General features: G+C 47.1%; 1 protein-coding gene across 3 annotated transcripts in view; it reads right to left on the bottom strand.

Moving 5' to 3' along the window:
* RAI2 (retinoic acid induced 2) overlaps positions 1–13,538 on the bottom strand; it is a 61,825-nt gene extending 48,287 nt beyond the window's left edge. For all 3 annotated transcript variants that reach the window (XM_011237271.2, XM_011237270.2, XM_002929253.3), the window contains exon 1: positions 13,227–13,538. The gene's annotated coding sequence lies outside the window, so the exon portion shown is untranslated. The remainder of the gene's footprint in view (positions 1–13,226) is intronic.
* Between the last annotated feature and the right edge of the window lie 6 nt (positions 13,539–13,544).

The raw sequence follows: 13,544 nt of genomic DNA on the forward strand, positions 1-13,544 counted from the left end.
CTTCTTTACACCTGTCTTTTTCTTTTCTTTTTCTTTTTTTAAACAAGAACAACATTCTCAGCACTGCTGAAAGCTAGAACAAGAGTCAAGGTGGCCAACATGACAGTCCCCTTTCCAGGGACCTCCACAGGCGCCCTGGCCACTCATACCCCCTCACTTCCAATCCTGCCCCAGGGCAAATGGCCTATGCCCTCCAAAAGGGACAAAGACTAAATTAGGATGAAGATACGAGGGTGGGGGGACCTGGCTCCGTTACCTGTCGGCTTCACCTGCCTCATTTTTTTTCTTTCCTAGTTAACTTCTTTGCCACCTTTTAATGGCAGAGAACAGCAGACTGGACAACAAATGGGCTTATCTGTCCAGACTTGCCTTCCATCACCAGGGTGGTCAGACAATTCCTAAAGATTGTGCCTCTTCCTTCACCCCGCCTGGCTCTTCATCCCTTCTCCCAAGGAGCCCCAAATTAAAATGAATGCATTCCGGAACAATTGCCAAGAGAGTGACCAAACCTAACTGTGGCCCAAATAAAGCTGGGACTGGTAGAGGACCAGGTCTCCAGAACAGCAGTGAGAAGAAAGCTTCTCCCAGCAGACCTGAGCCAGCGACCAGTGCTGCTCTCTGCGTACCAGAAGCTAACAGCTGAACCTCAGGCCACACAACTTTAGGATGCAGGAATTAGTCCTTAAGTCCAGGTAGATAATGTTCAGCCAAAGGCCCGAGCACCAGCAGCACCAGGGAAATTGTTAGAAATGGAAATTCTTGGGACCCACTCCCGAGCTGCTCCGGGGGTCGGTCCCAGGAATCTGTATTTTAACAAGCCCTCCAGCTGATCTGAATGCACACTAAAGGTTGAGAACCACGGTCCACAGGCCTCTGAGAAAGGGAGGAGCTATGTTCAACTGGGAGGACGTTACAGGAAAGCTGGGGGCAGAAGGGCACAGTGAAACGGGCATGCTCTACAGCCGTGCTGTCCAATACGGTGGCCGCTAGTCCCATGTGGCAATTTACATTTAGAATTTTAAAAAGAAAGATAAATATTCATAACTCGTGTAAATGTAGAATTAAAAAAAAAGCCAGGGGCGCCTGGGTGGCATAGCGGTTAAGCGTCTGCCTTCGGCTCAGGGCGTGATCCCGGCGTTATGGGATCGAGCCCCACATTGGGCTCCTCTGCTATGAGCCTGCTTCTTCCCTCTCCCACTCCCCCTGCTTGTGTTCCCCCTCTCGCGGGCTGTGTCTATCTCTGTCAAATAAATAAATAAAAAATCTTTAAAAAAAAAAAAAGCCAAACTCATAGTAACAGAGTAGAATGGTGGTTACCAGAGGCTCAGATGTGGGGGGAAAGGGGCTATTTTTTAAAAAGAAAGAAAAAAGGATGTAGACGTGGCTGCCAGGGACTGGGGGAGGGGTCCTAGGGAGTTAGTGTTTAATGGGTACAGAGATTCAGTTTGCAAGATGAAAAGAGCTCTCGTAATAGATGGTGGTGACAGTTACGCAACAATGTGAACGTACCTAATACCACTGAACTGTACACTTGAAATGCTTAAGAAAAAAATTAAAAGAAACTTGATTAAAAAGAAAATTTAAAAGTCAAGTCTCAGCCACACTAGTCACATTTCTAGTGCTCAATAGCGATATCTAGCTAGTGGCTAGATCCTGCCATGTAGTGCATTTCTAGTGTAGAACGGAAGTTCTATTGAGTTGGGTTGTATAGAATCCCAGTTCCACCTCCTATGAGCTGTGTGACCTTGTGTAAGCTACTAACCCTCTTGGAGCCCTGATTCCTCCTTTATGAATTGAAACTCATAGTACCCACCTATCTCATTAAGGCTGTTACAAAGCTAGAAATAAAATAATAAATGTAAATCACCTGGGACAACTCTCCAGCCTATAGCAGAAGCTTCATAAATGACAGGTAATATTGTTGCTATTAGGATTTTATAAGCAATCATTGGAGATATTTGCTAATGGAACAGGCAGTCTGCATTGGCTAGGATAGACTCTTTCTGCTATGTTTCAACTGCAAGTTTCAAAGCCTGTGGAAGTGGCTCTATTTTCAGCAGTACAAGCCAGCAGTACCATCCTGAAGCAATACCCATTTGTCGGCAGGCTAGAAAGGTGGTCTCCCCATCCAGAAGCAGTACTTAAGAGACTTGAAGTAAGGCTATAATTCTTGAAGCCAGAGAGCCTCATTTTGTGTGAGGCTTGCTTGCGTGCTTTCTTTCTTTTCTTTCTTTTCTTTTCTTTTTTTCTTCCTTCCTTCCTTCCTTCCTTCTTTCTTTCTTTCTTTCTTTCTTTCTTTCTTTCTTTCTTTCTTTCTTTCTTTCTTTCTTTCTTTCTTTCTTTCTTTCTTTCTTTTCTTTCTTTCTTACTAGATTTTATTTATTTGACAGAGAGAGATAGCCAGCGAGAGAGGGAACACAAGCAGGGGGAGTGGGAGAGGAAGAAGCAGGCTCCTACCAGAGAGCCTGATGTGGGGCTCAATCCCAGAACGCCTGGATCACGCCCTGAGCCGAAGGCAGATGTTAAACAACTGCGTCACCCAGGCGCCCCCTTTCTTTTTTTTTCTAAACATAAATGTCATTATCCCTGGGATGGTCCATTACATTAGACTCAGGGCTTCAGTGTTCTTCATCGAGAAAGATGCCCAAGAGATCTTGTAACCTTCTTGCAAATCTCCCCCCATATAAGAAAACAAACAAAACCCCAGATAATTGTACAACCCAGAGGCATTATCCCTACCGAAGGCCAGTCATGAGGGGAAGACTGGACTGGGAAAATGGAAAGAGGAGTTTTATTTTAACTAATTAGGAAATAGGGAGTCACTGAATGTTCATGAGGTGGGGTGAGAAGGCTAGAGAGATGCTTTATTGAGAGGAACAGCAGCTGGGGGGCCAAGGACAGGAGTAGAGCAGACCAGTAAGGACCCCAGGGCCACACCTGGGTGAACCCTGCTGAGGCCGGCTGTCTCATGCAGCAGTGGGCAGGGCTGAGGAGAGGAGGAAGGTGGGTGGAACCTCTGTGAGCTGGCAACAGAGTTGAAAACAGAATCAGGGATAAAAGGTCCAGGCTCCCAGAGTTCAAGCTGCATGCTCAGACCATATGTCCAAGAAGCCAGTTTTCCCTTTCAAACTCCTCTGGAGACATGACTCCGTGCTTCATGTGGGCTCTGGACAAAGCCAGCTCCCTGTGGCTGATGGGTCAGAAGAGTCGAGTAAGGGAACTCAGAGCAGCACTCTTGCTCAGGTTGGTTTTTCTGGCTCAGGAATCATAACAAAGGCTCCCCTTCATAATCTAGTTAGGCCTCCTGGGTGAATCCCAGACATTCTAATGTTCTGGATGAGTAATGTTTGAAAAAATGGAGGATCCAACATGAGTTGGACAACTTCTGACTTTGTCAAAAAAGATGTTAAACTGCAAATGCCAGGTACTATCTTGATCATTCATAAAAGAGCCATTCAGGGCGTGATCCCAGCGTTACGGGATCGAGCCCCACATCAGGCTCTTCCTCTATGAGCCTGCTTCTTCCTCTCCCACTCCCCCTGCTTGTGCCCTCTCTCCCTGGCTGTCTCTATCTCTGTCGAATAAATAAAAATCTTTTAAAAAAAAAAAAAAAAAAAAGAGCCATTAACACCAAGACAAATAGGAAAGGCCATTTTAGAATAAAGGGCAGTTTTGTGAAATGGATAAGGTTTAGCTTTAAAAAAGAAACTCACTACATTTCCACTTTTCTTTCATTTCACTGTGAATGGGCAGAAATTTTGTCCCATGCCTGGTCTGTGGGGACCAATGGTTTATGTGACATTCCAAGATGGCTCGCTGTGTGATTTGGGCTGTAATAATCATCCTCGATGACCCCAAACCCAGCTGCCCAGCTCCTAAAAGCAAAAACAAAGCATGAGGTTTCTTGGTGTGGGTGTGTCTAGCATGGAAAGGCAGGGCAGAATCAGCCTTTTCTTGCCTTCCTAAAATGCAAGTGATAAGCCACAAAGGCTTGTAGAACGAATGGTCTCAGATTGATATTTTCGCATTCAATAATTTCACATTTAGTCTAGTGGGTTAGTGATTTTTTTTTTCCAAAGAGGAAATTGCAGCCAGAGCTAATTGCTCAATCTGAAATATATCTGGACATTGTTTAGATGTTGGAAAGGAAACAGTGATGTTGGAGAGGTTTAGGAAAAAGAAGGGCATTAATTTAGGAAAAAAAGCAAATGTAAATTAATAGAAAATGTAGCCCCGGATGATTTCCGAAGCTCTGATATATACAGCCAAAGAAAGAGCACCCCTATTTTGAGCTTTTTTAATATTTTTCTTATTTCTAAAATGCAAAAGGAAATTCACGAGCACAGGCTCAATCCATTCCCATCCATTGATTTGTTGGCCAATCAATGGCCATTGTAACCTGAAAAAAATAACACCAGTTTCTATGAACCTTTCCAAGCGAGGCCGTGTTCGGCTAAGCTTAATAAAGAGAAAAACAGCAAGGACCATCTGGAAAACACTCTTCCGGAGTCGCGAAAGATAGTGGCAGCCTTTGCCCAACCTGCTATAAATAAGTGTCTCAGGAAAAAAAACACCCGATTTTCAAATCTGTTTCTACTTAATACAGCTGCAATTGAGTTTATTTAGCTTTTCCCTATAGCAGGAGGACTGTTTGCATTTTTATGACAAGGGTCTAAATGTGTTTCACAGCCACTGCCACTGCCATTATTTTGAGGAACAACATACCACTTGGACCTGTCTGTCTGCTTCTGCGGCACACGGCGGTGGCCCCAGTGGCCTCTGTGCTACGAAACTGGCCTCCAAAGCCCAGATTTATGATCCTGTTTCCTCTCCCAGTGTTGCAACCATCACCCAAATCCTAGCTGGCTACTTAGAACGACCAAGTGTCACGTGCTGCCAGTCATTTATCTGCCTGGACCTGGCACGCTGTGCGTGTCTGCCAAGCTCACTGCCTCTTCCTTCGTGATGACAAGGAAGACTCAAAGTGCTCCTCGGGGGAGGCTAGAACTCGCCGATGAAGGGGTATTGGTGGCTTGGCCAACCCCTATGCGCTCAAGCTTTTCCATCTTTCCTTACTGGCTAAGCCTGACACTCAGAATTCCTTCAGACACTCTTTGGGAAAGGTCAGCCTCCCTTGATGGCCGCAAAATGAAGTGGCCCCCTCTGATGTCTGCACCGAGCACCACCAAACGCCCATCGCACTCCAAAGACTGGCAGGCATGTTGACCTCGGGGCACTTGCCTGTGTAATGAGTGACCCGCCTCTCTGTTCCCACTCTGTCCCCCCAGCGCTCATCCCATTTCCGTGTTTTAGCCCCACGACACCTTCCCTGAGAACGCATAACCCTTCTTTCTAGCCTTTCAAGGGACCCTCAGAAAGAGGATGGCTAAGGGCTTGTCCCAGTGGCAGCCTTTCATTTGCTGCCGCTGACTGCAGGCATTACCAGCTTCAAGCTACCCAAAGGAGCCCTGCTGACACCCTCTTTCCCCAGTGAAACTGCTGCGAGGAAGCAAATGTGTGTGAGAGGGAGAGAACTGGGAGGGATGGGGAGGACCACCTAAATTTGAATGTCCCATCATTTTGAGAAATGCCCCATCTGCCCACCATTGACATTCTCTCTCAATGGTCCTAGAAAACATAGAAATTAGTGGTGGGTAAAGGACTGCCACAATCTGAAATGAGTCTATTACAGTGTTATGCGCAGAGCTCTCCCAAGTACACTAAAGGGCTAAATTAATTGGCTCAGGCTTAAGATGCTACAGGAGAAATGACAGTAGAGAGGGGGCGGGGTAGACGAAGATGCCTGGTAGCTTTGAAAGCATGCCTCGAATCAGGTGCACATGAGAAAGAAATTAGGGAGGAATAAACCTGCTCTCTTCATGAAAAACCAGAAAAGCCCTTAGTTATTACAGTGTGCCCCCCAATTACCTATGCCTTATTCAGTCCCCTGCCTTAAAAAAAAATCTCTGTGCTTATCCAATCTTATAAACTCATCCACCAACTTTAGAATGAAATCAGGCACATGACCCGCTTCCAACTGCTAATTAATCGCCCCCATGAACAGTATATATAAAAGTCAGGGGGATAAATTGTGTCGTTTACTATTTCAAAATGAATTTGCCAAAACCCACAAATTACTTATTAAACCTTGGTCTAGACCAATGTTTCTCAACCAGAGGCAATTTTGTCCCAGAGAGGACATCTGATGAGGTCTGGAGACATTTTTGGTTGTCACTATTGCGGTGGCAGGGAGCGATGCTACTGGCATCTAGTGGGTAGAGGCCGGAGAGGCTGCTAACATCCTACAGTGTACAGGCCCCCTGACCCCAACAAAGAAAAATCTGCTCTAAAATGTCAACAGTGTCAAGGTGGAGAAACTGTGCTTTGGATAAAGCCAAACATGTTCAGCCTTTAATATTCATATCTTTGGCAGTCATCAAAGACAGAAGACATCATTTTCTTTGAAATCTAAGGATGGTTTACATATATGTTAGCTAAGGACATGTTTATTCCTTTCCAAATAAATGCCATAGGTTCTCAGTCTGAACCTAGAAACATTAAAAAAAAAATACTGTGAGGGGGCGCCTCCTGGGTGGCTCAATCGGTTAAGCATCTGACTCCGTTTTTTTAATTTTTTTTTTTTTTTGAGAGAGAGAGGGGAGGGGCAGAGGGAGAGAATCTTCAATCAGACTCCCTCCCCACCACGTTGAGCATGGAAACTGAAACAGGGCTCAAGCCCACAAACCACGGGATCATGACCTGAGCCTAAACCAAGAAGTCAGATGGTCAACCGACTGAGCTACCCAGGCACCCCCACGCACCCGACTCTTGATTTTGAATCAGGTCATGATCTCAGGGTGGTGAGATCGAGCCCTGTGCTAGGCTCCGTGCTGGGCATGCAGCCTGCTTAAGATTCTCTCCCTAGCCCTCTGCCCCTCCTCGCCCCCATCCCCCAATCATGCACTCACTCGCGTTTTTTTTCTCTCTCTCTCTCTGTCCCTAAAAAAAGAAAGAAATACCGCAATGATGGCAGGGGTAGATAAGGTGCATTTTAAATGCATATTTCATCAGTCTAAATGGATGGAAATTAATATCCCATAAAATAAAATGATTATCTAGTTATGTTCCATGCAAAACCAAAATCAATACATTGTAACTTACTTAACCTGCAATTAGAGTTTTTTAAAAAACGAAAACAAGGAAATGCCATTCTTTTCCATTTCTTGCTTCTTGGGTACACATTTCTAAACATGAGGCATAAAAAACAAACAAGCAGACAAAAACCTTTTTTTAAAGCAGATTTTTTCCAGAGCATAAAAAGCTTCCTGAATCATTCCATTTTATTTACTGTAGATTCAATCATTCTTAGTGAGCAAAACATGCAGCCCATTCTCTTGGTTATGCCTGCCTGGCTTTCCAAATGCCCTCAAAACTGGAATGATGAATCATATACTTTGGCCCTGCTGTGTCAATTAATAGTAAGCAAAGAATCCCACACAGCCCAGACAGAACTTTCTGCCTGATGTTTGTGTGTATGTGGGAGGGTGGGGTTGGGGGTGGGAGTCCTTCGGCCAATTGTTTCCAGAGGGTCTTAAGAGCAGGTGTTGAGATTCTCTAAAATTCCTTCAGTTCTAGAATATTCTGTGCTGCTCTATAGTGACCCTAGCATGGGGGCGGGCTATGGTCAGGAGAAATGCAGGTTCCTAGAGTCAGCCTAGAGCTTCCAGGCTTAAACCACAAAGGAAATAATGGCTGACAGCTATACCATCACGACCCTTCCAGGACACCGATCTTTTCTCTGAATTATAAGGCAAAAGTGGTCATACGCACAAAAGCAAAAATAACAACAACAACAAAAACGCCCAAACACACCCAGTCCTGGCTGCCAGCGAGGCCCAAATCTGCTGGTGAAAAAGAACAGTTGCTACAGTGCAGCTGGAGGAGCTTTTCCAGGGAACTGGTAATACCCTGGCTGTTAATGAATTATTTTTCGCCAGAACGTCGGATTCTTCCTGTGCTCCAGTAAACAGTCTGCTTCTGCCATGGGAAACAAAACCAGCTCCTTCCGAGGAGCTCAAAGAGGTCAGCCAAGGGTCCCCTGTGGGGGCAGCCCCCTCACGGGCCAGAGCCATGGGGCCTGACCTATAAATCACCGCAGCCCCAAGTTCATTATTCCAGCCCTTTCCATCTACTTAAGCCATGCCCAGCTCCCAAGGAAGGGCCCAGGAAGACCAGAGTGCCAGCTGTGAGCCTTCCCCCATCCCCAGGAACTATCCCTTCATCAGGTTTCCTCATCTGCAGCATCACGATGTGTGAAATTGGGCTTCCTTGCATTTATTCTGTCTCTTTCGCAGAAACTGTATGCATCTCCTTGCTCTTGTTTTCATCAAGCTGTCAGGAAATAACTATGTGCACCCTCTTTTTCCCTTTCCTTTCTATAAGATTGGCTCCAGCCCCAAATAACCCACTCTCACCATTAGGGTGTCTACTTGGGACACTATTCTTTAAGCACAAACCTCAGGAAGGTTATTCTTAGACAAGGTGTCAAGGAAATCAGTTGCTAAGGCAAGAGACAGCTCTCCACTAGATGAGGACACCAGCCCGGGTGGGGTGAGGTGGTGGAGAAGACAGGAAGGGGGCCATTTTGTTCAAGCCAGCCCTGCCCATTCCCAGCCCTGCCTTGCTCTCTCAAATCCACGGAGTTTCAGGAGCCCACATTCCTCAGGGGAACTTGACTGAGCAAACATGCTCATGGATAGGCTGGATTAGGCCCCCCCCACCAAATGACACCTTAGCTACCGAAAATCAAAGTTGCCTGAGGCCAGGCTGTCGGCACATGCCTCCCATCTGCCATGGAGACAGAGGGTGTTTGTGCCCCCTAAACTATCTGGAGGTACTATGAGGCTGAAGGCACAGGTTGGTGGTTAGTTTGCTCTAGAGAAGCACTGCCTAGTAGAAATATATGTGTCACTTAAAAGTTTCTGGTAGGCACATAAAAAAGATTAAAAGAAACAGGTGACATTCATTTTAATACTGTAGCTTATTTGACCAGTATATTCAAAATATGATCATTGTACCATGTAATTGATATAAAAATTATTAATGAGCTATTTTACATTCTTTTCTTTTTGTACTAAGTCTTAGAAATCACATGCACATGTTATCCTTATAGCACATCCTACTCTGGACTGGCCACCTTCCGACTACTAATAGCCACATGTGACTTGTGGCTACTGTATGAGATGGTGCAGATAACAGAACATTTTCATCATCATAAAAGGTTCTATTAGACAATGCAGCGCAAGACCAAAAAACTGTGGGAAGAAAGAGTGACAGGTGAGAGCAGGGTGAGCCATCAAGATACTGGAGCTAAGAATTACAGCAGAAATGGGAATCGCAAGGATTGGGATATTCTAGAAGCCCAGCCCTACCTCTAACAGGAGATTAAAATGGGTTTTTATGAGAAGCCCAGGGCCCATGCCTACATTGTGGGGGGCTGCCCCACAGCAGTGGGAAAGCCAGCAAGTATAATTATTACTCAAGCCATCTGCTGGGTGAACCACCTCCACCTTAGCTCTTCTGATCTGTTAAGGCAGGGGCTGGAACAGAAGATCACCAGAGTCACGTACGTTCTTTCAATAACAATTCTGGGTTTGCAATCTAATTTGGTGAAGCAGATAAAGAAACATGATCAAATTACGTGCGCCTGTGTTTGCACATGTATGTGTTTGTGTGTGTGTTCTTGGCTGGAGAGGGAAGGGGGGTCATGTGCAAAATCCAGAAGTACAAATGCGACCACTAAAATCACCTCCTCACCAGTTGCCATCAGAACACAGAGAGACTCAAGAGGCTCATGAAGAAATTTGGAGCCACAAAGGAGATGCCTTGAGTCTAGAAAGAATGAGATGATGGGCATCCGGAAAGATGAACAGGCCGGAGGGAGAAGTGGTAATCAGAGGCATTCTCCAAAGGCAAGAGCTGCCAACTCTATTGTAAGGATGGCACCCTGATCCCCAAATCAAGCTTAATTCAGAATCCCACATAGGCTTTTGTATAGGGGAGAGTACAATTAGCCATCTTCCCCCCTCCTCGAGAGCCCCGAGAGCCTCATTCTCTGAGGTCCCCTCATATTCTGATCAGGGAGGCAGCAGAACCATATATGGATTCAAATCCTGGTTCTCCCAGTGGCTCCAGAGTTTCTAGCAGGTTAAAGGCTACCATCTGGTTGGAAAGGGGCTAAGGGACTTGCTTAACATGATGCATTTGGGGAGCAAGACCTCATTCCATTTTTATTGAGAATTTATTTATTCGAGACAGTTAAGAGTCAGAAATACTTTACCTATCCTTTGGTCCTACCATGGACTTTGGGCTAATTATTTAACCCGCCTTAGCTTAGTTTCCTCATCTATAAAAATGGGAATGCTCTTGCCCATATCACATGAACTTGCTGACTTGGACAAACCCCAGGCTAGAAACGGAGAGTGACACCAACAACTCCAAATCCCCAAACAAACATAAAAATCTCTGGATTAAAAAAAAAAAATCTCTGGATTTCTCCCTGCTGAGTCTCCCTTGACGATGACTTACAGCTCTCTCCCTACCACCATTCACTCCATCAGCTCCATCACTTAGTCACTCAACTCATTTATTAAGCAACAGTTGGGCGCTGGAAATTCCAAGATGACAAGGCATAGTTTTTCCATCTGAAATAGTCTGGGACTATCTGTGGTCTATCTACTTGGTACATAGGCATGTATCTTGGCTCACTGGGCTGCCTCACTGGTAGGCTCCCCACCCCCAAGTTAGGTACCACAGTTCGTGAATGAGTAGGGGCTGAGGACTCCAGCCGTTGGGAGAAATAAATAAGACTTGAAAGAGGGTTAGAGGGACATGTTGCTTCTTTAATTCGTAAACACCGAAGTCTGGACTCTGACACACGACTGGAAATTTCTCTGAGCCTCAGATTCCTTATCTGTAAAATAATGCCTCCATCACATCATGGTTTCCCACATGTGAAGTGTTTGGCAGACAGCGGGCAATGACAAATGTTAATTCCTTTCCCAATTTATTTCTCTCCACTACCCTCCCCCCAGATCTAAGGTTAGGGAAGGAGCCAGAGAACAGACACTTGCTATTTTCTTATTGCACATTCAGAGCACACTGTGTGTGGAGATTGCCACATACAGAATACCTCCATTCAGGATCGGATGGAGTTGGGGAAGCCAGTCCCATCTAGCTTTTGCATTTTCTTCTTCTTTCTTGCTTTCCAGAGGCCCTGTCTCAGAGGCTGTTTTTTGGCTATAAGACTTTATTTATTTTGCAGTTCTTACCCAACTGCCCACTGACCAAATTCTTACACTGGCAACTGGCATCACCTGGAAAGCTGTTTTCTCATTTTTTTCCTGAGATGGGCAGGTTTTCTGGGGCCAAACCTCAACAGCTGGAAGTCTGGTGCTTCTCTGCATGATAAAGGACTACCCCCTTGGTTCCATGGGCTTTGCCAAAGCGGCTAATACCCCAAGTTCCAGTCTGATTTGGCTCACTGTGCCTGGGCCACTTTGGAATGCTTCTAGTGGGCATCAGTCAGAATGAGACACAAGTGACCATTTGTAGAATATTTACTGGGGGGTGTGGATTCAGGAGTGGGTAGGTGGCCTCTCAGAGCTTCTAAGGGGCACAGAAATTGGGGTGCCACCCAGATTTTGATTCTGTGCCTCCCAGCCCACCCCCGACTTCTGAAAGTGGCACAGCTCCCCACGTTCCTCTTTGAGAAGAAAACGATGTGACAAAACAGTGGGTGGGGGCAAACGATGTGACAAAACAGTGGGTGGGGGCATAATGCTGCCCTGGTGAGTGGCTCCCACCCACTAGCCTCCCCACTAGTCTCCTCCCACACTGCCACCCCCACCCCCCCTGCAATGTAACAAAAGCACATCAAAACACATTTGCAAACTTAATCCTAAGTCTCTTGGTCAATCAACAAACGATTCTGAAGACTCAAAAGGAGGAAGAAAGTCATCCAGACAACGCTGGGAAAGATTCCTTCGGAAAAGCACAGAAAACCTTGCTTGATGCATGCAAGGCTAAGAATTGTTTTCTCCCTGCTGGCTGCTTTTCTCTGTTCTAAAGAGAAGCTTCCAAAATCAGCTAAATAAAGGGATCACACCAGAGGATGAGAGATAATGCTAAACCAACAAAAACAAAGACCCAAATGAAACAGAGCGAGCCATGAGAATCCACGGTTATCAAAACTTTGTTTGGCCGTATCTATTTATCATCTCTGCACACCCGGGCTCTGTGGAATATCATTCTGTTGATGTCACTTATCCTCAGCAAAATATTTACACATCCTTAAAAATGCCAGATGAGGGGGGCTGGCCGCAAGGCGCCCCTCAAGCCCCACCGCCAATTCTGGGCAGACCGTGAGATGGGGGCACGATGGGGGGTGGCTCCAGCGGGCACAGGTAAGAGCTACGGAAGATTCGGGGAACTCGGCCACCCAGGAGCTGCGCTCTGCCCTGCCCACCTCTTCCCTACCTGACTCTGCAAGAAGTAGCCTCATCCTCCCCCCNCCCCCCCCCCCCCCCCCCATATGGTGTCAGTGCCTCCTCCTCCTCCCCCTTCCCCTGCCTTTCTCATTGATTAAGTTCTCAAACCATTGTTAAAGCCGGGTTGCTTTCCCCTGGAAAACTAGGCTGAATTCATTAAGCTTTCCCCTGCCACAAAAGGAATATTCATAAAAGTTTGGCAGGCAGAAAGGGAGGCTGACTGCCTGCCATGGGGTGGGTGACAATTCGCTCCTCCAAAGCCACCTTCTTCTTGCGTGCCCCATCCCTCTCTCCATCCATCCGTCGTGCCCCAAACCTACTCCAGGGACTTCTGATAGGGAAACACAAAGCAGCAGCTGTTTGGCAACATTTCTACCCCTCGCCGGCAACTGTGGTGGGATGCCATTTCCCCACCCAGGCGGAGCTTATCCTGAACAATAGTCGGGCTTTAAACGGCAAACAAGCAAACACATAGAGCACAACCCCAACCCCGAAAAAGCCAACGCGGAGAGAAGCGATAACTCCCTCCGCAGCAAAAGGCACCGCTGAAACGCACGCAAAAATGCTGCGAGGACGCTGTTCGATGCCTAACATGGCAGAAAGCCCGAGCTGGTGCGGCCACCCCGGGTCTGGGCACTGGGGGGCACGAAGGCTCCCGGGACGCCGACGCACACTCACCCGGCTTCGGGGGGATGCGGGGCCGGCCGGGCGTCACAAAGACAAGCCCAGCGCGATCTGGCAAAACCCAACTTTCCACCCGGCTCGCCAGGGCCGCCAGATACGTCAACAGAATCCATCTTTCGAAGGGCCTGGAAGGCGCCGGGTTTTCCGGGCCGGGGCAGAGCGGCAAAGCCGGAGGCGGCCCGGTGCGGTGCCCGGGCACGGAGTCCGCCGCGCGCCGCCCTCTGTGCCGGGTGCCAGCGCTGGTGGCGGCCCGAAACCCACTTCGGGGCCCCCGCCCCGCCGGCCGGCGCCGCCTCTCCGGCCCCGCCAGCC

The sequence above is a fragment of the Ailuropoda melanoleuca genome, chromosome X (genome assembly GCF_002007445.2).
Source record: "Ailuropoda melanoleuca isolate Jingjing chromosome X, ASM200744v2, whole genome shotgun sequence".
NCBI classification, from domain to species: domain Eukaryota; kingdom Metazoa; phylum Chordata; class Mammalia; order Carnivora; family Ursidae; genus Ailuropoda; species Ailuropoda melanoleuca.